The sequence below is a fragment of the Leuciscus leuciscus genome (genome assembly GCF_965113295.1).
Source record: "Leuciscus leuciscus genome assembly, chromosome: 23".
NCBI lineage: Eukaryota > Metazoa > Chordata > Actinopteri > Cypriniformes > Leuciscidae > Leuciscus > Leuciscus leuciscus.
The window spans coordinates 19794882-19820658 of NC_138747.1; positions in this window are offsets into that span (position 1 = coordinate 19794882).

The following is a 25777-nucleotide window of genomic DNA, read 5'->3' on the forward strand; positions in this document are numbered from 1 at the left end:
GTGAATATCATCAATTATTAAATTAGTTTATTTCATCTATAAGGCAGTTCTTTCTCACATCTAATAGTGTCAGTGCAGTCAAATCATTAATATTGTTGAATGTTCCTCATTATAGACAAAGCATTTATTTTTACCAAGCTCCAAAAATGGTTTATTTTGCATATTTGTAGATCTGATTCATCGCCACACTGTTGCAGACTTGAGTTTTTGAGATGTAGGTTCGTTGTCTTGTGATTCAGGATCAGACTCAGGCTCAAACATGTAGGCTATGGCTGAATTTCACTGGTTGTCATTTTTCAACTTTAGAAGTTTTCAAAGCTTTTCACGCATATAATAGCAAGGATGTTCAAAATTATTTGAATACGCAAAACTGTTACTAAATCATAGCAGTGGCCATTTACTTCCAAGTCTTGAATGCGGCATGCCTATCAAAACAAGTGTTTAAGAGAGGTTCAAAAACAGGATAGAAAATTACTTCTAAGATGTTATTTTATGGATCTTAAAAAACCATAACATTTAATTTTCAGGTTTCATTTTAATGGCGTCCCAGAGGATTATATGTTTGTTCGGAGCATTTCAGTGCAGATTTGTAAACGAGGCACAGTATACTGGAGAGTTCGAAAAGAGACTTTTGTTGAAAGACGAAGCAGCCAACTGTATTGGATTTGACAGTGCAAACCGTAAGTAAACAATTTGATAATGCTTAATGTTTTCAAAGCACTTTCTCGCCTGTGATTTCGAGGGGGGCGTTGATACTTTTTCCTATGCAATAGCCAATCATACCAGTGGTTACTGACAAGCCTTAAAGGAGCCATCCCTAAAAGCAAAGATAATTTCAGAAAGAGGCTGCTTCTGAAAACCTAGGCATGTTGACTTGTTGCCTCGCTGCCCTGTCAGGCAACGACTTAGCAGGCAGCGCTTACACGTGAAGATACCTCACGAAACTGATTTCAGACAGACTTCTGAGGCAGCGGAACCATTTAATGATCGATAACAAAATAGAGAGAGCTTTGGCGACAACTTACTGACTATTTAATTACTACAATACTAACTTCTCACAAGAAATGCCATCAAAAGTGGGAAAAGTTGGTCAAAATGTACACTTCAAATTTCAGATGCCATCTTTATTTTTTTAGCTCAACAGTCAGGGAATGGAACACACAGGATTGTGGGATATCAAAGGCAGCAAAGGATCCATCTATGCTGCCTTAAAAAATCGCTCAGATGAAGGTATCTCAGGAGACAGGATGTGGCTCGAACATTGAATTCCGACGTGCCTTGTTACTCCCTACCTCCGTATCCTGGTTTTCGGACACAGTCAGAGTCAGAATGAGGGTTGAAAATAACCCTTTTTCCACGTTTGTGTGTGTGTGTGTGTGTGTGTGTGTGTGTGTGTGTGTGTGTGTGTGTGTGTGTGTGTGAGAGAGAGAGAGAGAGAGAGAGAGAGAGAGTGTGTGTGTGTGTGTGTGGGGTGTCCAACTAATATAGCCTTTGTTAGTATAAATACGGTAAATATAATTTATATGAACAGTATGATATATTTAATATATACTTATATTAATATTTAACATAATATACATTTAAATAAAATCATAACATTTTCCTTGTGAAGGGGAATTCCTTTTCATTACTTATAGTCATTTCTTTAACCTGGTATTTTCAATCACTAGATGGCGCCATCTGTCTATCTAATAGCAGTGCACACTGTGTATATACCGTCTATGGTATACACACACACACACACACACACACACACACACACATACTCATACATGTTGGGTTTCCATATTTTATGGGGACTTTTCATGGACATTATGATTTTTATACTGTTCAAACTGTATACTCTATGCATTAACCTAAACCCTACCGCTAAACAACCATCACAGAAAACATTCTGCATTTTTTAGATAAAAAAAAAAAAAAAAAAACACAATTTACTATGATTTATAAGCTGTTTTCCTTATGTAAAAAAAAAACAACAACAAAAAAAAACAACACAAGGTCATAAATTACTGGTATTACTATCCTTGTAGGGACATTTGGTCCCCATAACATACAGGACCACTTACACACACACACACACACTTTCAGCTGTTGCCCAGTTGAGTTTGGCTTCGTTCCTGCCTTATGAACTATTAAACCCGCTAAATAACATAGAGAATTAAGATTATAAACATAATTATGCTGAAACAACAGAAAAGGGTTCATATTCTCCTAATTCAGCCGCAAATGACCATGAACAATTAGCACAGAAATAGCGCTCTTCAAGCAGGGTCAAAAGGGGTCGAAACACACATAATCATTATATTACATTAACATGATGAGTTTGATGTCATTTTCTGCTCACAGCTACACGGCTTAATGAGCAACAGTCTTGCATATTTCAGAATCTCAATGAAGTATTGAGTTTGAATGGAAACTCCAATTCTCTACCGCATTTCTAAAAGCTACAAAAAACGTATTTGATTCTCAGAATGATTCAATGTCCATTATCAAACTCTGAATGCAACAAAAAGCACTAATTTCATAGAATATCACTTGCATAATTTCATCGACATTCACCCTTTCAGTTCTATGCTTTTTTTCCTTTTTTTTTTATTAAGTAGCCTACCTTGGAGTACCATTTATACCATAGCACATGAATATGGCACCATGCATATGGTACCATGGTATACTATCGATACCATCATTGTACTGGTACTGCACAATACTTTTTTGATAATGTGTAATAACATTTCCATTTAGACAATATTTAAAAAATACAGCCTAAATGTAACAATGTTTACACATATTTGTAACAATGTATTATTATTTAAATCCAAACAAAGTTTTGCATCTATTTGCTTGTGTAGTAATAAAGGTTGACAAAGCTCACTTTTAGGAGATACGCATTTAAAATTTACTGTCTGTCTATTGTGGGAAAACGGAGCAAAAATATTGATGACTCATCCTGCACTGCAAGGATTTTTGTCCAACCAAATTGTTTCTAGAATGAGAATGTCCCGCCCCCTAATGGCACAAACAACAAGTTGCAAATCAAGTTTGTTGCTGCCTCTAAAGCCTATTGGCTTTTTTATTTCAAAGGGGTGGTTGATTATGATTTCACTTTTTAAACTTTAGTTTGTGTGTAATGTTGCTGTTTGAGCATAAACAACATCTGCAAAGTTGCAATGCTCAAAGTTCAAAGCAAAGGGAGATGTTTTCTTTTAAAGAAATTTAAAGGACTTTTTAAGGACTACAACAAACGGCTGATAGGGACTAAAATGAGCTTCTTTTTTGCTTCGGGTTTGTGACATCACGGACCCTGGAATTTACGGAATCTCCCGGAAACGCGATTTCTAGATTATCATGACAGAATATGCTAATCAGTGACTAGTTAACTCCACATCAGATAAATATATTCACCAATCAGAAATGTCCTGTTGCATTCTACATGTTGTCACTTCTTCTTGAGTCTCTCCATCTTTGTCCGACTCTGGTTTGAACATAAAAGGCTAAAAGTTTTTACAATTTTCAGTGCGTGTCTGTGTGAGGTAATTGAAGATGCTAACACACAAGCTCTTGAAGCTCCGCCCTCTGTGTAGATTATTTGCATTTAGAGGGACACACCCTCAAAAACTGTGTTTTTGCTCACCCTCAAAAAGTGAAAATTTTGCCATGCTATAAAAATATATATAGGTATTTTGAGCTAAAACGTCACATACACATACTCTGGGGACATTAGAGACTTCTTTTACATCTTGTGAAAAGGGCATTATAGAACCCATTTAAAGAGATTAACCATTTTATATATCCTGTCTTATATATCCATAACTTCTTGTTTCCGGGAAAATTGTCAACACATCAAAAATAAATACATAATTCTATTTGTAAGTAATTCTATTTCTATTTGTTGATCAATCGGCTTTGTATTGTTACAATGTTGGTAATATATGTAAATGAATTATTATACTTATTATTATATTTAATAATTATTATAATTATTAATTATTATACTTTCACGTATTTGTATCCACGCTCACGGTTGGGTTGAAATCGATAGAGGGTTATAAACGTCAATTTATTAATTTATTAGGTTATTAATCCTTCACTGGAAACTGAAAGTATCTCACTCCTGCTAAACATGTACTCTGAATTCATGCACACAGGAACAATACAAGTCAACAGCATTATAACTAAAAGTTTGATAAGAAGTATTTCAAACTAAAGCAAGGAGGTACTTGACTGGTTAAGATTATAAATTGCAGACTGGTGGGAGTGGCCTTTGATACAACATGCCCAGTGCATTATGGGTGTTGAGGTTTTCAAAAAGACAATGGCCTTTTTTCTCGGTTTTCTCTGGTCAGGTAGCACTGATTTACATTTTTATCCCACCTTTCAACTGCATAGGCAGACAAGTTTTATACAAAGCCCATTTTGCCAGTAGTAAAGTACCCCTTTAAGTGTTTTTTTTGGGGGGCTGTAATATATACAATATAAAATATTTGGGATTTTTTTGGGGCTGTCGTGAAGTCGCTGTTTTTTCAAGCTTTGTGGAACAAAAGATTTTTCCTGCTGGAACAATTGTCCTGTGATGGGATTCTCTTTTGATGATTCCAGTTGACTCTAAAAAGAAACCAATTTACCGACCTCCTGAAAATGTGGAGAGACAAGCCAACAAGGAGAACAAATGACAAATGCTATTGATCACCACAGCAGGAATTTGGAAAAATGCAACAACAGAAAAAAGGAAGAAATACTGGAAACATAGTGGCTAAGCTCTGTATAGAATTCCAATTTTAAGAAGCATGCTAGAAGAGAGATTAATTCAGTCAAAAAAAAAGAGAAAATCCAACTTAGTGAAAAGCTACGCTCGGACTGTTTGAAAGGCAGAAGAGCAGTGGTGTGTTGTTGATGATCATCCCAGCTTGATTCAGCACTCCATCTGCGCTCTCAGCCGTGAAAAGCAGCTCCTGCTAGATACCTTTTAGATGCTGCTCGGCAGATAAAAAATTACCTTTTGTGCCTCTTTGTCTAAAATCCGGTGGCTGGTGTGGAGATTTTCCTGGTTCCCCACTGAGTCACTCTGGCTCTCCTCGGCCATTTGTCCATTGTCTGCACAGCAAGCATTAAATATTCCCCCTGGAAGTTTCACACAATTTTCAGCTGAAGCTGTAGCTTTGGCATTGTGTTCTTCTGCTGACTGACATCAGTTAAAGAGCCCAGCGGCATCTGTCATTCTCACCTGTGGGTCAGAGAGATGCTGAGGATGTTTCTGCTGGTGGGGCTGTGGTGTGTTCATGGTGATTCTGTCTATGGTCACTCTCTCGTTGACCAAAGAGGCCCGACCCAGGAAGTTCAAAAGTGCGGAATGAAACTTCTTCTCTTGTCCTTTTTCAAGTTTGGGACAGCTTCTGCTTGTATGTATAATAAATGCCGTCAATTCCACATATGACACTTTCAATTTCAATGTCTTTATTGCCTTGACAAAAAACTGAGGAAAATTTATATTTTTGTCCCACTGTCCCAAAATATATGACGATTGAAATAATGTTATTTTTAATTAATATTGAAGGTTTCACATATTTTGTGTAAAATTGAATGATAAAAGAAGTTTGTTTTGATCATGTAGCCTAAAAAGACTGGCAGCTAGAGAAGCTGCTGGGATATAATGGTTTAGAAAAGAGCGGTCTATGGCAAAATATGCCATCATAGTGATGCAGTGAAAAATGTGCATACTTTTAAAGAAATATTGTTTTATTTGATATTGTCAACTCAGTACATAGGCCTACATAAAAAATGTATATAAAAATATGTATCTTTTTATAAAAGATGATTACGTATACCCAACCACCTCAACACCAGCTGGCCCAACCTGTTCTCACGGCAATTCGTACGTATTTTACGAGGTGGCTAATTCATACGAATTCATACGACCTCACTCATATGATTTTTGCTAAATCGTACATATTTTACGAGTTGCCCAATTCGTATGAATTTGTACAAATGACCTACCCCTGACCCCACCCCTAAACCTACCCATGACTTTGTGCGAATTCGCCACCTTGTACTCACTCGTACGAATTTGTACGAACTGGTCCTGAGATAGCATTGGCTGGCCAGGCGCTGCTGTTCTCAGACTAAATTTTTATTTAAATTTGAATATATCCTGCTCACTTTACGAATTAAAATAGTGTAGAATATCTTTACTGTTAACCTAGTAAACACAGTCGGTTATGGCTAAAGTGAACGTGAACATTTGATTATTTTATTCAATTTCTGTACCTGAAAACTAGTTATACCTACCTGAAAAGCACTGTTTATTTCATGTGTATCTTTATTCTGTTGTATTTATGTATTCATGTTGGCCTGTTGAATGTTAAATTGATCCAATCCATGTTCAATGAAAATTGTAATAAAATTGAATAAATCAAATGAATAGAGATGATAAAAGTCATTAATATATTTACTTCTGCTCATTCATCTCATTGGAAATGGAAGGTCATGTGCATTGCATTGTGGTATACAGTATTTTGTGTAATGTGCACTGCTCTATATTACACATTTTGACAAATGTAATGGGTTGTGTGGTATTATATACATACAGAAAATCTACTGTGCATATACATACTACAAATACTACCCAATCCAGGCCACTTATTCTAATGCTAAAACCCCGCCTGAACAAGCGTTTCGCCCTATACATTTTTTGGACATGAATGTTTTCCTCCCAATTTTCACTTACTATATTAGTCAAAATCATTATTTATATGCAGGAATAATAAGAATAGTATGCTTCTATGCTATTCCAAAAAAACAGTCCACGATTTAGGAAACATTTTCTCCCCAGAGCGGTTAGATAATTGATAAATTGACCTTTTAATAATTGCATCTGATTGTTGGATTGCAGCTTCACCAGTTTATTGGAAACTTTAGAAGTTAATGGAAAGGAAATCATGACACTGTTCTCTATCGTATAGGTTCAAGCTGTTGAGCTCTGTGTTCCCAAGGGTGTATTTTACACTGCAGTAAATCTAATAGAAATGAGATGGAAAGATGGACCAGTATCTTTCCTTAGTTATCTACCATTCTTTGTTCCTTCTCTTTTATATTTTTGCTCTTCCTCCTCTTCACAGACCCTCACGGTGACGTCCCAGTGAACAAAGCTGGATTGTGGGCAGGCGTGGGCATTGGCGGCTCGGTCACACATGCTAGTCAAGCACCCCGCCTGAGCAAGCGTTCCGCCCGAGTCATTTTTGGACAGGAATTTTTTTCTCTCAAATTTCATTTGCATAATCCTTCACTAAACACCCCCAACACACACACACATTCTCTCTTTCACTCTTCACTCACATCTATTGGACCATGTTCACTATAAGGTTGACAGACACTTCTGAGGAAGTAGAGATTCAAACACACTCAACAGTACAATTCAAGCAGCTGATTGAAGATTTGCTTTTATTCTGCGGCTCTATTTATCTGCTGCTTTTTCTCATGGATTCCAGAACAAAAGCTATGCAGAATCATGTATTTGCACAGGTTATACAGTGGGAAACTGGTGGACTATAAAGTTTGTGACCTTACTCTTTTTCACAATCAAGTGGGATGATTTTATAATAACTTTTATATTATAAAAAATTATTGTCATGAACTGCTTAGAGACACGAAGGTTGAGGATCCAAACACAGTTTTATTGAAGGCCAATCCAAACAGTAACAGGGTCAAAGGGGCACATGCGAAAACAGAGAAATCCAAGAATAATATGCAGAAAATCAAAAAACCAAGATACCAGAAACCAGGAGATAACTATGATTTTTATAATTCTGTCTTTAGTTGTGTCCCAAATGACATAATATACACTATGCAAAAGATTTTGTAAATAAAACATAGATTATTGGAGTATGTTTTACAAGAAAACACTTTCAGTCTTTCTACTTAAACACTTTTACTTAATATTTCTGTGTAATTATTTGTGAAATTTAGTGAATATATAGTGAAAATTGTTTCCTTTACAAGTAAGTAAATCTTACATCAATTATTATAATTTTTTTCAGTGCACTGTGTACTCTAGTAGTGTATGCATTTTAGAAGGTTATTTTGTGATCAAGCATCAGAGCCTAATAGTTGCTACGTAAAGACAGTGCTCATTTGGTACAAAAAATTACTTGGTACTCTAAACGTTTCATTTTAGAGGTTAAAATTAACAAAAGATCCCAAACTATTATATTCAACTTCTATTTATTTTCAGATATAGCCAAATTATCACACTCAAATAAAAACTTGAATGTTTGTTTACAACTCTAGTTTCACAAACACTCAAACAAATGTATTCAAACTTACATATACAATTAATAGGGATGGGATGATACACCTGTTTCACGATTCAGTCGTGCAAGATTAATGTTTAGTGGGAGATTTAGTAGTGATTCATATTTTGTTATGCTAATTTAGAAGATTTTTTGTTAATGTTGATTTCAGGAGAGTTACCATTATGATGACAATTGGTGCATGCGGCTTTGGTTTGAGAGCAAGTATGTCAATGCTTTATATTGCTGCATTCATACAGCAAGTGTTAAACCATGCAATTGTTAGCATGTTAGCATGTATTGAACTAGTTTGTTATAACCAGCTAAGTCTATAATTACAAAAAAAAATTCACATTGAGGTTACATGAAAATTTTAAGTTAAATGTATGGATTAATGTACTCAAACATTTTACGTTAAGAACAAGTAAAATGCAGGAATACAAAATTAAAATCTGCAAGTTCTGCTTTTAAACTTTGAATTTCTTAACTTAAATATTTTGAGGCAACTGATTGCCTTAAATGTATTGAGTTTTGCCAACTTATTCGGGTTTACAGTGTTTCTCTGTCTCGTTTAAGCAAGGACTAAAATAAAGCAATTGAATATGTATTAACATGTTACAAGGTCAAATCTACTGTAGCATTATAAAGCTTGGAAGAGCCAGGAGATTGTACTCGTTTGTGAACTCCGATTGTATTCGTCTGAAAGAAGAATGTCATATACACCTAGGATGACTTTGAGGGTGAGTAAATCATGGGCTAATTACAATTTTTGGGTGAACTATCCCTTTAATCATTTACCAGATTAATGATTGATTAATTGACGAATTAAACGAAATAATATTGACAAATGTGACAAAAAAAAACAAATTCTTGTCCCTAATAATCAACACAATGGGGGGAAAACTGTCATATGAACTGCAGCAGTGCTTAACTGCTCATTGCATCATAACAACACACATACTATCAATGAATCAAACTCACTGACTGCTGACGCATCATTTTACTATGTCCATGTATATGGTTACAGTCAAATCATATAAAACAGTGAAATCACTCCGAAACTGTCCGGCACTCGAGTGACTTGAGCTCCACCGACAGTCTTCACTCCTATTGATTGTCGCTTGCGTAATTCGCTGCTCATTAGCATAAAGTTACATTTATGCTGTGCTTCAATTTGCTACTACGCCCTAAAAGTATGTACTCTTTTTGTTACAATCATCATTTCATGTAAACTGTTTTCTACTATGTAGCTATTCTATATACCAGTACATACTATGCTTTGGGACACACTTATTTTAATCCCACATACTGTTTAGGATGGATAGTATGGACATTGAGACGCAGGGTTTGAACTTTATTGCATGTCTTGCGTCGCTTGACACGCCTACATTCTCTCGCTAGCGCTCCATTGAAAATGAATGGGATCATGTCGCTTTGTCACTGGCGGGTGTGAACAAACACTTTAGAATGCTTCATTACAAAGTAATTTCACCAGCACTGATAACTTGTGAATTAATAGTGTCGAACTGTTAACTTATTTTTGTAAAATCTTACTTAGTTGAACAGATTAGTTTGAGTTTAATCTAATTGCTCTGAACAGAATGAAGTTGATAAACTGACAAAAGAAGACAACAAGTGCTCCCACTCACAGCCTGATAATGAGCAACTGAGCATTACCTGAGTCGACTAGCTTCATCATTAGGAGCCTGCTGGGCAAACTGCCTCTGGACGTCTAATTACACACACAGGATTGTGGTGTCACTCCTAAACTCTGCTGTCATCGGACACAGATGGGGTTTGATACCTTTAATTAGTGTGCGCTGCTCCCTACACACAGCTCTCGGGTGCTAATCAGAGACAACAGCGTGCAGTACATCAACATATGACCCCACTGCGGTCACACTGCGCCCCTGCCGGGCCTCATATGGCAGTGGAGACGCAGGGGAATAATCTATTAAATACTCGACAGGAAATCGAAAGAGATGAGAGGAGAGATGATGGCTTGAACTGTGACCAGAAGAGCATGAAGGAAAAATGAAGGCCCACAGCTCTCTCTCTCTCTCTAGAATGAAGAGATTAGAGATCTTAAAAAGCAGTAGGAGATGAGTGAGATGTTGGAATTGGTAAGAAGTGTGAGGCATGATTACGAGTGCGTGTGTGCGAGTACGTACTGCGCAAGTGTGTGCATGTGTGAGTGTGGGGGCACACAAAGGACACACTACAGGTGTGACTAGCGGAAATATTCAACATTTCTTTGGTACCGCTGTTCGTGTTGGATGAAAGAAAAGTCAGTAGGTGTGTTTGACTTAATGCGGCGCTGCGTTTGACTTGAAGCAGTGCATGCCGGTTAGAAATTCTGTGCGACTTGCGAGTTGCCACGAAACTGTGACATATGCCATCAAAGTACCACGAGAGCGATTCGAGAGCTCTGATGACGACCAAAGACAACGATCATGTGTGTTTCATGTGGGAATTAGTCTCGCGTAGCCAGACCTTCAAACTGACGGCAGAAGGTCTGGACTCTATTGCAGCTTTTCTTGACCATGGACCGCCCAAGAGGACGTTTGACTGACATGTAACGCAACCATTCATAGTTCGTTTTGTTCCTGTTTAGGGGCGTGAAAATATAATGTCGATGTCCCTACAATAACGGCTTTCTTCTTCCACGAGGGGTTTTTCCGTCACGGGATTTGTTTCTAGGCGGACCGATGTAGAACGTGACACATACGTGTCCTGGACATCCTGTAGAATTCAACCAATCAGATCGTGACTTCGATACTCCTGAAGTGTTTCCAGAAAAGTGTGCCATATGCATCAGACGTTCAGCCAACAGTCGTTAACAGTCTGAGACTGAGCCTATGTAGATATGTGCTTAAATCCGAATTTGGAAAGGCAAGGAAAATGAGTAGCGCATTCTACGGAGAATGTCCCCTACCCTTGCTGCGGTCGTCTTTTACATTACTGTACATCAGATTTCACTTATCACATGAAAATAGTAAGGAGAGATGACTGACAGGACAATGACAGAGGCTTTGGTGCATAACAGATCCTGAGTATCATTGACAAATAGGAATTCAATACCTTGCATATTGATTTATATCCAATATAATTACCCAACTGTAATTGCCAGAGGACTCAAAAGCATAGGAATATATTTTTTCCTCCCATCTCATATTTTTTTTCCATCACCATGTCCCTGTCCCTTTAGGGGCTCCATAGAATGCGTAATTTGCTTTCCGAACTTAGTATTCGGCTTCAGGCAGATCCCTAGTTATTTTAATGTTTATTCTGATCACATTCACCTCACAATTTTGTTTTTATAAGAGTAAAAACTATTTTCATGTAACTTTAGTGTTATATTGTGTAATTTATTCAATATAAAACTGATTTTAAAAATATATATATTCTTGTACATATGGCACTGTATTAAGCAGTCCATAAAGTATAGTATGAAAAGGGTTTCTGTTGCTTCATGAAACTGTCTGAAACGTCAAATATTATATTTGTATATTTGACAAATCATCTATGATAAAGTATGCTAACACCATGCGAACGTCACTATGAGAAGCAGAAAGCAGAAAAAAAAGGGTGAGTAAATTACAGAATTTTCATAGAAACTATGGCAACTAACTAAAGAGTATTAGTAGCTAATCTTGATTTAATTGAGTTAACAAAAGACAAAGTTAAATAAAATTAAGAAACAAACAGGGACATGATAGAAATGTGTGTCTTTTTTATTATGGCATTTCAAAATAATCCAAAATATAATACATTTGAAGATTGGAGTTTTTCAATTATCCAATTTTCTCTTATTTAAAAAAAAGTATGGTATCTACTAATGATGCAGACCCACAGAGTGGTGCAGGAATAAGTCCTAAAACCCCAACAAAAGTTCCGGTTCCATTGTCCCAGTCAATGGGTTTTTGAATGGGGTTATGGTTATGATGCCTGAAATAAGATCTGTGGTTAACATAAGCTCAAGATAATTTCACGTTATATTCTATGACATAACATAGATCAGTAACACCCCACTCAGGAATTTTTTTTAGTTTCTACTGGTCTTGAAAAAGGCAGTTGCAAACAAGTGGCTAAATGGGACTAGAGAGGTTGTCTTTAACGCCATCACAACAAACAGGTAAACTTATAGTGGCTTTTACAGCCTCATTGTGTTTAAATACACATGCTCTTGCAAACTATTCTAACTCAAACTTTCCAACTTGTAGATTTTAAATAACGATTGAAAGAGTTGCCAGAAGCTTAGTGGTGGAGACAATGAAGTCATGTGTTGTTCATAGACTAACTTTTGCTTTTTACTTCTTTACTTCATTTGTGAAAATTGCGTAAGAATCAAACTTTTTTTTGGACACTGAGATTATTTTCTGTAAGTCAATAGAGCAGTTCTATTACCTTTATGTTGAGGGAACCAGGGTAATGCTAACTTTCGAGTCATTCTTGCAGCAGTCTGTTCTTTCGCTGTAATTCAAACGTAATATTTTTCAAAACTCACTCTGAGTAAAAACCCCACAGCAGTTATATGTGACCTCCATTAAACGAAACCAATTGTTTATCTTTTACTGGTTGTCTAGGACTTGTACTGACAGCTAGTGGCGTGGATGTGACATCACATAAGAACATTTTCAGTTGCATATGCTATAAAGACATTCCCAATAATTAGATGTGGCCATGTGATCTTAACATGTCTGCCCCCAAGAGGCCACCTTTTCTATGTAAAATAAAACAGCTTTTGTATGGTTAATTGATCTTTCAAAAAAAAAGTAAATGTGTTAAAAAGTAAAATGTGACACCCTAACAAATTCCCCAGCAACTTTTAAATTGGCCTCTCAAAGTTGCCTTACCTCTATGAACATAAAAAGTTTCCGTTTTTATTGTAAACTCTGCATAAAAAGTGCGGCAAGCAATAATCTCTTAGCAAATAAGACTCAGTGGCCTATTTATACCTGTTATGACTCTAAAAAGATCTTAAAAAAAATAAATAAATAAAAACAGCGGCAGATTTTCACACTCCCTTCTACAAGCCCAAATGACTTTTTCATGAGCCTAATGGGAAATTATGGGTTATTATATTCTGTCGCTTGACACCCTGATTATAAAATAGTGCAACACAAAGAACTGCAGGAGAGTGGGAGAGGAAAAAATGAGCCAGGGAAGAATGTACCACTTTATTTTGAAAAGAATCACATTCTCTAATTCATTACTCTCCCAAGAAGCAATATACACCTCATTACACTAAAATGAACGAAAAAAATCATTTTCCCGCCTTACATTTGCTCATGACTGCGACCTAATCCTCTGGGCCTCGGGGTAACCTACTCCACACCCCCATCATCCACCCTCCGAAAAACTCATCAGCCCTCATTTGCCTCTAATTCAGCTATCTGTTCAAGTTTAACCATCCATCTGCCCCTCTCAGCCGACAGTGGAGGAGACTATAGCGAAATGTATACCATGTTTTACGAGATTTACAGCAACTAAATTCTTATTCACTGAGAAAAAAGTCTCAAGAGTTTCTTGAGTGCTCAGCCATTAAGATAAAGACTGTTAACTAGAAAACAATTATGCGCTGGCCAACCCTTAAGAGCCTCAATTCTCTCTTTTTAAACATCACAAAAGTGTCCTTTCCCCATAAAGTATGAAGTAACAACAGTCTCTGAAGTCCTGCAGGCCTTGTTGGAACAAATCATTATGTTAACATATTAAAACACAAGATATATGGCCATGCTGCTCCAAAAGAAGAATTTGTGGAACCATTTTTTTTTTTTTTTTTTTTTTTTTTTTTTTTGGCACAGTTGTGAAATTCTCCACATTTACTAGCGGTCCAGCGAGAGCCAAATTCATTGGCTTTCTGATGACTGATGGAGCACTTTTTTTTTTAAATGTAAGTGTTTTGTTTTGTTTTTGTTCTTTAAAGTAACCAAGGCTTTTGGATTTAAAGTTGTGTTTTTAGGATTGTTCTGGCACTGTTCTCAAATGCAAAGATAGGATGTGAGAGATGAGTTGATCATGTCAAAGCAATCTGTCACAAGCAGAATGAATGATATTTTTCTTTTCCTTTTCAGACAACTTAATTTATTTTATTTATGTGCATTTGACAAGCATGGCTTTTATTTGTATTCATTTATTTTTAATGTTTGTTTGTTTGTTTAATAAAGTTTTATTTATTTATTTTTTATCTCAATTTGGATCATCTTTTTGAGCTGGATTAGTTATTACAGAGACGTTGAAGTTACCTCAGATATAAATAAGCAAAATGAAATACAGCACATTATTACACAACGCTTGATTTTGACTGGCAAACTAAATGGCAAACATTTGACCACTGTCCAACATACCGTAGAATTTCCATGTCTCTGTTATCACTAAAGTCCCTTGAAAAATCTGTTCACTTGGCAGCCAAATTTGCAACACATACAGCCACAGGCATCTATTTGGGGCATGCAAGAAAATCTCCAATCTTTTTGAATGGGGAAATTCAAAATTCTCAACAACTGATTGCTTTTTTTTTGCTTTTTTTTTCATGTTTCAATACAACAATAAAATTTGACATGAAATGTCTCATAAATGTTGTTTATTGTGCTCAAAAAGTGTTAAAAATGTATATTTTGGGTTGATCCAGCCAATGTGCATGTGCCAAGTCCACTAAGCGCAGATCTTAGTTTCTATGTGAACTGGAGCCTCTTGCTGTGTTCACGCCATGTCGTAATTTCTAGATGACAACCTGTGATGTTCTACTTGGAGCTGTTCAAGTCACCAGACTCCGAATTATTCATTTCTATGGCAACACTATGCTTATCAACTCTTTCCCCAGTGTTTTAAAAAAAATGTGTCCAGCCACTGCCAGCGTTTTTGATAATTTCCACAAAAATGTCATGGCCCCTAGAATATTTGTATAAAAATCTGAACATGAAATATATCAAAAGAAAGAACAAAGCATGCATTATTTTTTGTATTTATGTTTTAATCAATACTTGATTGTGAGTATGTTTCAGCAAAAAAGCAAAATTTTGAACAAAAAGCTGAGAAAAATCACGAACTTAACTCATTTAAGAGTGTGCTAACGATGATGCTCGTCAAAACTGGCATTTTTGCATAATTGTGTGTTTTTGTCCGTTCAAACGCTGTTTGAAGAGGCTTTCTGTGCGCCAAGTCGTGTGTGTCACTCAGACATGAGATTCACAGACACGCACCTGTACTGCACTGCATTTTATTTTGTCTAATCGTGCTTGAATGGTTTAAAAGCATTTGCTTGAATAAGAGCGTGATCATATAGTGTAATGCTAGCCAAAGGATGACGGAAAAAAACGGATTCCCTGTTAATTGCATTGAATATTTCTAATATATATACTGTATATTGGGGATGCACCAGTGTATCGACCAATAATCAGTATTGGCCAAAAAAGCTATTATTTTTTACTATCGGCCATCAGTCGGTTGTTTAAAAACAGCCCATGATCAGGGCCGATTATATTCTGTCAATCAATAGGGGGTGGAAATACATGTCAGACTGCAACTCATACTGTGTGAGAAGAAAATGTCTCTTGTGTTGAATTTATAGGGCTGCTGAAGTTAACACAACAATAACACATTAAAAATATTGACGTTAAAGCAGGCTCTATTCGATCCTGAATGACCCATTCAAGCCAGGGTCGCCAAGTCCACAGTTTTTTCCAGTTCTACACCAAACATTATTTGTTGCGCATCTCTTCCAATAATAGCAAAGAGCTTTGTAACTTGTGATAAGAAATAAAGTCTCAGCTTTCAAATGTTGTCCATTTTATCATAAAACTTTAAACAATAAATGGCATTTTGATACCCTGGAAATCCAGAGTTCTCGCGAGAGCACAAGTTGAATTTGCTCAGCGAGTTACTCTGGCGTCGAGTAATGATGCTCATTAAATATGCCCTTGTATCCGAGCTGCACCAATCACATCGGGTTATCTGATTTAGGCGGGCCAGAGGCGAGCTAAACAGATGACGACAGCGCTGTGATGTCGAAGTCATTAGTAAACATTGCAAGATGGCTATGGATGAACACCAGTTGTTTGAAACGGCTTTGGCCGCTACAATGAACGAGTTAGACTTGGCTTTTTATCTAAAAGAGAACCGGAAGACAGCGATCGAATCGTTCCTTTGCAAGAAGGGCATTTTTGTGGTTTTGACGACCGGATATGGTAAGAGTCTAATCTACCAGTTAGCTCCACTGGTAGCTAAGCGATAACTTGTTGTGATTGGTCGTAGTGTCATCCAATTGCGTGCAGTGAGATTTTCAAATGCATGCTGGGTGCCACCCCTCGAGCTGGACGATTTTCATTAGTTGACGCCAGACCATTAATCTTTCAGATTTAGGTCTGGATTTCCAGGCTAGCATTTTGATACTCTTATGTGAGGTGACAGATCACTGTAGCGCCTCAGTTCAAGTGGCAGCAAGAGTCTTTTCTTCCACTTTAGAACAAGTTAGCACAAAAAACACACATGAACACCAGAAGGAATGTTGAAAGATTCAGTATAACTTACTGAAATACATCGTCATGTCTCATGTATTCGCTCAATGTATTTCAACCATGGGAAAAAAGTCAATAAAACAGTTTGTGAACAATGTATCACTTCTTGCATTAACCTCAGGAAAGTCATTCAATGTTCACAGTTTGTTAGTTAGCAATGAAAAAACAACAGAGAGAAGCTTATTTACTGTTAATTATTAGGCTTGGGGGGAAATATATTCACCCAACTATCGCAATTATTTTTACGATAAAATTTCTATATTCCAGAATCGATATTAAATATGTTTTTTTTCTTCTTACACAAACGCATCGCTTCGCTTCAGAAGGCCTTTATTAACCCCCGGAGCCGTTTGGAGCACTTTTATGATGGATAGATTCACTTTTATTGACAGAAATGGCCATTCACTGCCATTTTAAAGCTAGGAAAAGCCAGGACATTTTTTTATATAACTCCGATTGTATTCGCCTGAAAAAAGAATGTCATATACACCTAGGATGACTTGAGGGTGAGTAAATCATGGGCTAATTTGAATTTTTGGGTGAACTATCCCTTAATGGTTAATGCACCGATCACTGCTAGTTTAATATTACGACATTCCAACAGCAGATGCTACTTTTAATTCATTTAAGTCTAATTCCTAGTCAAAGTGTGCAGTCTACCAAATAACTTTAGAGGGACAGCACTAGGAACGCATTCAAGTGTCTTCACTGTACAGAGACTAGCGACATACAGCGACAAAGTCGCTGGCTGTGTGAACGAAGCTTAAGTTATAAGCTACTCATAAACTAAAGCAGATAAACTACAGTCAAACTACTCTTTTGACAAAGTATTTAGGTCAAGGAATATAACACCTGGAGAGAGCTATCTGTTAGCAGTTTTTCAAATAAATACCTTTGACTGTACTTTTATATGCCTGCTACAGGTTTTATATTTTTGAGAAGTGCGTAGGTTTAGGCAGGGGTGTCATACTCAGTTCCTGGAGGGCCACAGCCCTGCAGAGTTTTGTTCCAAACAGCTCCAACACACATACCTGCAGTTTTAAAATAAGCCCGAAGGACTTGATTAGCTGGATCAGATGTGTTTAATTAGGGTTAAAGCTAAACTCTGCAGGGCTGTGACCCTCCAGGAACTGAGTTTGACACCCCTGGTTTAGGGTATGTGAAAGTATAAATATGAAATAATTTCTACTTTTACAAATGCAAGGAATTAATTTGGCAATAAATTGGTCTGACGCACAAGGCAAACTACTGAACGTAATGGAATACCCTGCACGCCAAAAAATATGCTTAAGGGGTACCCTGTGCGTTCAAAAGTGATACAGAGAGGTCCTGCGCAAGCGGCAATATGTGACGAGTTGGGAAGTGAGAATATGTTGCTAGTTGTTTGTTTGAAAAGCTACAAAATGATCTATGAACAGGTTACTTAAAAATGCATTTAGTTACGCCACAACTTTTGGTAAGTAGGAAAACACTTGTGGCTTCCCCAAGTGTAAATCCGATCCCAGTCTATCTCTCAAACATCACACATGGATATTCACAATGGGAGGCAGGTGGAGCATCTGTGTCCTCGCTAAACGAGGCTCTTAACTGCACATCTCCATCTTCCTCTGCATCTGATGGCGGCCCCAGACTGAGGCAATTCTGCGCTGCCACCAGCAGTTAGACAACAGTTCAAAGATGCATGTGGCGATCACTTCCTGCCCTGGAGTTCTCACTCAAAAGCCATCATGAGTTTTCCAGCTATCAGGAGCAGCCGTCGGTGGTCTCTAAGTTATTCATATAAGCCGGTGGAGGCCCTGCGATATTTCTACTGTTGCCGCCTGCGTTTTGAAAATGTAATAAAGCAATAGAGATGTGTCTATGTTTTCTTGTAATGCTTTTTGAGGGTGTGTTTGAGCGCATGTGTTTGAATGCACCCCAGTGCCGACATTTAGACGCCCTCTTCTAATTGATTTGTTCACAGACAGGGTGTTTATCAGACCCTGTTCTCCTGTTGGCTCTCCGTATGTTTTCAATGAGTGATTGCGTCGATACCCACCCCTGTCCTCGTTGTGTTCTGAGCCATCAACACTCTCAGTGGGGATTGAAGCCCCTGCTGGAAAACTATTGGAATTTGCCTTTAGCTGTTCTGGCGCTCTTTACTTGAGGACTGGATGAACGCTGGCCTCACGACCCAGACCAAAGCAGGACCAGCCTACGGAAAATGAGGAATAAAGGTTGAACTGTGAGACTCATGGGACAGATGAACACTCAACAGGTGTGCCAGTCATGCGAGAAACTTGCATGGAAAATGTTTCAAGGAGTTTTCAAGTTTACAGAACAGTTACTTGGATTTATTGATTCATAAAAAGCAGTCTGAATGAATCAAGTAGATCATTGACACAAAGCCCTCTTCGAACAGAACTAGTTTTCAAAACAGTGTTTGAGATGAAATTCTTATCAGACATCTGTGATTATGTACCGATTGAGACTGGACTAACATCTCTACGTTTATTAAAGAGGCAGGAGTGTGTTTTACTATAGTTGTTTCAATGAATTATTTTTATTTCATTTATCATAAAAACCTTATTTAAAGAAATTTCACTGGAGACATTCGATTTCGGATGAGATTTGGTTTGGTTTTTCAGGGGACTATTGTGTTTGCTGAAAAACAGGTAATTTGCTCTGGAATTTTTTACAGAGGTGTGAAAAAAAAAGACAGATTTAGCAGATTCAGACAGGATTATAATTACAAAGTAAATCTGTGAATTTCTAATGTCCTCTGTGAAAACAGTCTTGTCCTAATAAATAAATAAATAAAGAAAATAATATAAATACTCTGTAGTGAAAATATTCAAAAGTTAAATATTCAAAGACCCACCCACCAAAAAATATCAGAATTAAAAATTACTTAATATAAATGAATTAATGAAAACATGAGAGGTGTATTAAAGTATTCAGTTGTATGATTTGCATTTTTAATATTTAAATAAAATAAGCTTTGTGTCATTGACCAAAGGTGTCGATGGACTATTTTTTTTATGGTCGAAATCATTTCAATAGGAATCGATGCATGAGGACGGAAGATTTGCCCATGCAGATTTTGCGACATGTTCAAGTTGGTCATGTGGATTCGTCGAGTTGATCAGCAAAAAGCTTCTTTGTTTGAAAGTGACTTCTGTATGAACTACACTATTGGCAATAATCTATGAACATAGAAATCTCACAGAAATTTTGCCAATGTGACTGCACGTTTAGAGTGCTATTTGGAACATGGCCTATCTTGCCCCTTTGATTGAAACAATATTGTTTTGTCAGGCCACTCGCAGGTTGCAATTCTGTTTGGTGCCACTAGAGGTACCAAAAATGACCCACTGCACATTTAAACTCTATTTTTGACATTTTAATGAACATTCTGGACAGAAGTGAGGGCAAGAAATGAGAAACTAGCCCACCCCCCCACCCCCCACCCCCCCATGAGCGCCATGGTGTCAATGTGTAAAAACACTTTCCTGTAGCTTAAACAGTACGGTGCTAGCAAAGCCAAGGTCAGAGATATTATTCAAAGAACAAATAAATTGTATACCTTGAATGCAATGTAAATTGATTCCATAAAAGTGTCTGTCAAATGAGTAAATAAATAAAATGTACACATGTGCTAACTACTATACAGCAGCTTCAACACTCAAATTTGTTCTTAACTTGAACCTACGATTGAAAAACAAAGTGGTTTTGAATGATTAGGAATTGATGCATCATGCTCTGCTGCGATTGATTTAATTTGGAGTCTTGGACTCAGTTAAGACTGATGCCCCTCACACATGACTGGTAACGTGTTTGACAGTTGAGACATCTATCCATCTTTCTTCGCACCTTTCCCATTCATCCATCTTCCTGCTCTCCTTGCACAGCATCCATCTTCCTGGTCTCATTCCTCATCAGTCCGTCTTCTCACTGACACTGTCAGAAGAGACAGTGAGAAGGTGTCCATGGCTTATCCATAAGGTTGCTGGTACTGACATCTTTAAGCTTGTCTGAACTTTGAGCAAGTGCAGTATACCACAACTCACATCCCATCAATCAGAGAGAGAGAGAGAGAGAGAGAGAGACAGGAATAAAGAAAAAGAGTAAAACAGAAGTGTGCTCAATAGAATTGGGAGTAGCTAACTAAAACTAGTGACACTAGTAACTACATTTTTCAGTAGCATGACAGTAGCTCAGCTGCTTTCAAAATAGTGTAGCTTTTTAACAAGCTACTTTTTCCCAAGAGTAGTGGTGTAGCAAACACATGCAACATTGCTGTTTTCAATGTCACATTGTTTGTGCTTGTAGCTATTTCTTTTATTTAGAATTGGTAAGCGTGATTCATTTTAGTGTCAGTTTGTGAATCAGTTCATCCCTCAAGTCTGAATAATTTCTATAGTGAATTAATTCTATTAATCATTTCGTCCAAAATTGACATTTTTTTCCGCCTTGCATATAGGTTTGGAAAGTTAAATTCCTTTAAGCGAATCATGGTCATCTCTCTAAATCTGATTCATTCCAGTGAATATGTATCTCCAAAACAGTCCTCTTTTCCATGTGCTTCTTTGGAAAATTTGATTAATTCTTGTATATTATTCTTTAAAACAGTCCTCTCTCTTATATGAAAGATTGCAAAGTGCGATTCATTGGTTTGTCCTTAACAGTATCCTCTCAGTCTGATTCACTGTAATGAATCAATTCGTCTTAAATGGTCCTCTCTCACATATATAGCATTGGAAAGTTTAGTTCATAGTGAATCGGTTTGTTTGGACAGTTCACACGAATAAACGTCACTGATTCTTCTCCCTACATGGCATTTTATTTAGTTTTTAACAGATTATTAAGCTTTTAACAGATTATTAAGTGCTACCACTTTTTCAATCCAGTTACAAAACTTTGAGTGTATTTTAGTTTAATAGTTGTATTTAGTATAAATATATCTGTTCAATTAAGTCTAATGCTGTCACCCTAATTAAGATTGCATTTACATTTACATTTACGCATTTGGCAGACATTTTTATCCAAAGCGACTTACATTACATTTCAAGGTACACACTTTAAATTCTTATCAGTTCTTGCTTTCCCTAGGAATCAAACCCATGACCAACACTCTACTGTTTGAGCTACAGGAAAGCTCATTAGCAGATTAATTAATTGAAAACCCTAATTGTTTTGTGGCAGAAAAATATGGATCTAGTTTAATTATATATTACATATTATTACATATGAATTATATATCCATAGGCGGAACATGACTATAGTATTGAATGCTATAGTTTGTCTGCTGCTGCTTCTGATTGCTTTTAGAGGGAAAAGCTTACTGCCGGTCTAGGGTCAGTCGTAATAATAGCATATTGGCGAAAGATTTGGCAAACGATCCAGTGCGTATGTGGAAGGTTTCTATTTTCAATGTGTTTTTGCAGCTTTGAGCCAAACCACAAACAAAGCTGTTGCTTTCTTGAACGCAATGTCCAATCAGAGGTGTTTAACTTAACATCGAACAAAAACTCCAGAGTTTTGAGCATTGAGTTGATTCTGAGTTCTGCACATTCACAAATCCTCTCATTAGAACAAAGTGTAGACATTATGTAAATAAGAGATTAATTGTGCAGGCATTTTCATTGATTATTACGGAATTTTGTGAGACTGCAATGAACAAAGATGATTGACAGCTTTTTTTAGTAATTATAAAGGGAGCTCATTTTCTCCCATGGCAAATCCATGTATTAGCTAATGATGTCGTGTTACAATGTTAGATATATATTTTTTTCTTAGTTGCTTGTAATGTTGCCAACGAGTTTCATTAAAAGCTACCCTAATGGATAACTCCCTCGAGGCATTAAACCTCCTTAAGCTAACTACTTTTTCAAAAGAATTTACATTATGAGCAGCTTGTAACTTGGCAAGCTATGGTGTAAAGTATCCCCACCATTGAAGCCAAATAAGGGAAATGGCTTCCTCATCCACTGTTATTTTTATGGAGATATGCAAGTCGTCGCTCTAGTTACCCTCGTTTATCTGGAAGATTGGGACTGATGCGGTGGGTGATGGAGATGGGGGTGTTTGTCATCACTCACCCACCGAGAGAATCGTCCCGGGGGCAAGAGACGGTATCGTTATCATGCTGAGAGGAAGTTAAGCTGATTTGGCCTGAGCGAGGTTCATTTAACGCTGCCTCTCGGGAAGACCGAGGCTTTGCAGAGGAAATGATGATGATCTTCAGAATGTCATTAGCTGCTGAAGATAAGAACAAACTGATCGCTCAAAATCTCATCTCAATCCAGATCTTTAAAACATTTGTCACGGAATTAGGTGTTGAGTAATTGCCACCTCCACAGCACAGAGGTCAAACCAAGGTCAATCACGGGTAGCTCTAGTTTAGCTCTCTGTAGTCTGACAAGACATGTTTGTCTATGCTTGGAAAACCTAACTAGAGAGTTAGTAAAACTATCAAGAGAATCTTTCAAACATGGAATTCACTCAACCAGTAAACATACACATAAAAATGCTTTCAGACACTGTAGAACCAAATTTCTTTTGACCTGGGGCCGGTTGCACCAGCGTAAGTTTGACGTAAATGGGCACTAAGTTACAACTTGGGCACTATTAAATATTTTGGCGTTGCACCATTAGACTTAGTTAATGCGTAACTCTGCGTATAAACTAAATATTTACGGAAGCCCCTGATCAGGAGTAACGGTTGGAATAAAATAGCAGACTGACTAAACTGCATCAATAAGCAATTTTTTTTTTACCTGACAGACTTACATTTTTTAGACATATATTATAATGCTGACATTTACACTCGCTTACATTTTAAAAGAGAGAACATTATGTGTAAAGATTACTTTGTTAGCGGCTCTTCAACACGAACCTGTCCTAAACATCTGTCCAATCGCTCCGATGTTGTGCATGTCAAATAAAATATGTCATAATCAATAAATGTTATTTCTTATGTTTTTATTTATTTAAAACTTTATCGACTAAAATAACTAGCTTCCGGCAGACGGCCGTACGCATCGATTTATGGCGAAAGAGACCCTTGACCTGACGCATGACGCATTGATGAACGTGGAAGCGCAGAGGATAGAGCAAAACTAAACACCAGTCACGAATTAGAAGTCTAAAACGACAATTTTTAAAGAGAAATGTCAAAAGAGCTTGGGTTTTGTAGCCCTGCCCCGTTTGTTTGAACCGCGAGAGGTGTCAAAGCTTACACTACTCCTACATCCTCTGTCATACATCGTCAAGTGTTATTCTTTTGGCGTTAGTCGACTTGCGTAGGCCGTCTGCCGGAAGCTAGTTATTTTAGTCTATAAAGTTTTAAATATGGATATTTTTCTTACACAAACTTCAGAAGGCCTTTTTTTCCCCAGACACTTGACAAATTCAATTTTTTTTAAGTGTGCAAAACAATATTCAGTATTCAAATATTCCACACTATTATGATTATATTCTAAGGTTTTATTATAAATATATAACCTTGCAAAATATGTCATTTTTACAACCATTTAACATTCTTTGGTTATATTAACAAAATAAAAATTTGCAAGTAAAAGATTTCTATATTTTCAATAGTTCATGTTTCATTATATTATAGAAGATGTGTGGCCTTTTAAAAGACATATCTGTCACTGTTGCATTTCAGGATAAATCACAAATAAAGGGCTTGACTACAATCACCTTTAGGCCTGTCAGGATGTTATTTTCCAGTGACTTTATATTAGTCATGGCATTTACGATCTGAATCTGTCCCTATGTATTTAAACTCTTTATGTCTAAATCTATTGGGACACACATATCTGCATTTTTGAACTTTGTAACTTGCTTTTTCTCCATCACTCATCAATGTTTGTGACTCAAACTGCCCTTTACTGTGGTGCCTAGGGTCTTCATTAAGTTGACCGTGTGCGTATACGCTGGAGTTTGTAGCTGTACAATTACTAAAGCAGGGTCTAGATTCCCAGTTGTCTGAAAATTAGCACATAATAGTAGGAGATCAAAATTTGCTAATGGCTGCCATGTTTATGTGTTGAACCTATAGGAATTAATTCACCCCCACCCCCAACCCACAAAAAAGTTAACTCTAGACAATTTTAGATTGACTTTTGTAAGGTTTTTAAAGGTCAGTAGAACGATCTGGCTGACTGCACCAAAGAAGAAATCACCAAGCGAGTGAATAGTTTATATGCTAATTCTATCCACTCCCATAATACACACAAAAACACGCAGATAAAAAACGGCCAAATGTAGCGGAGATGCTCTCCCCCCACCGTGCAAACTACTTATGGCACATCTCCTGCCACATACTGGAAGCGGTAAGTGCTGCCCAACTCTTGCCACACCGTCGAATGATCGCACTCACAAGCGGAATGTCAGAGTGATCAATATAAATTGCCGTGTGCGGTGTCGGGAGAATGGAACGGGAAAGGTTTTGATGTGTTGTCTGGTGAGGAAAAGACGAGAGAGCATGCATGATTTGACATGTGAAGGCAAAACTCCGCACCAGGCCTTCCTAATGGCTCCATTGGCTAGTTAGGCATGTCCGCAGTTCAGATACCCCTGTCAGTTTGCCACTTTTGCCTAAAGGGGTATTATGCAAAGTTCTGGTTCAGTGGCTCCCGTCACGAGTACCTTTTTCTCCTGGTGGTCCTGTTCTGCCCTCCACCACCCACCAGCCACCCCTTGCTTTTTTGCCCGTTCCATTGTTTATTTACAGGAATCCCTGTTGAGAGTGAATGGGCAGATAATGGCGTTGGCATGTGAGACGTAAATAATTGCCAATTTTCTTCCTGCTTTCGACCTGCCTCAAACCACTCTGCACCATTTCTGCTTTCTCTGAACAAACTATTAATTGGACATGTCTCCTGTTTTCAATTACTCTAATTGGTTGCACTTGTGAGGTGTACAGTGGGCAGAAAGGACAGCATTTTTCCGCTCATCATCCAGTTTCCTACTTAGACCTCTGGA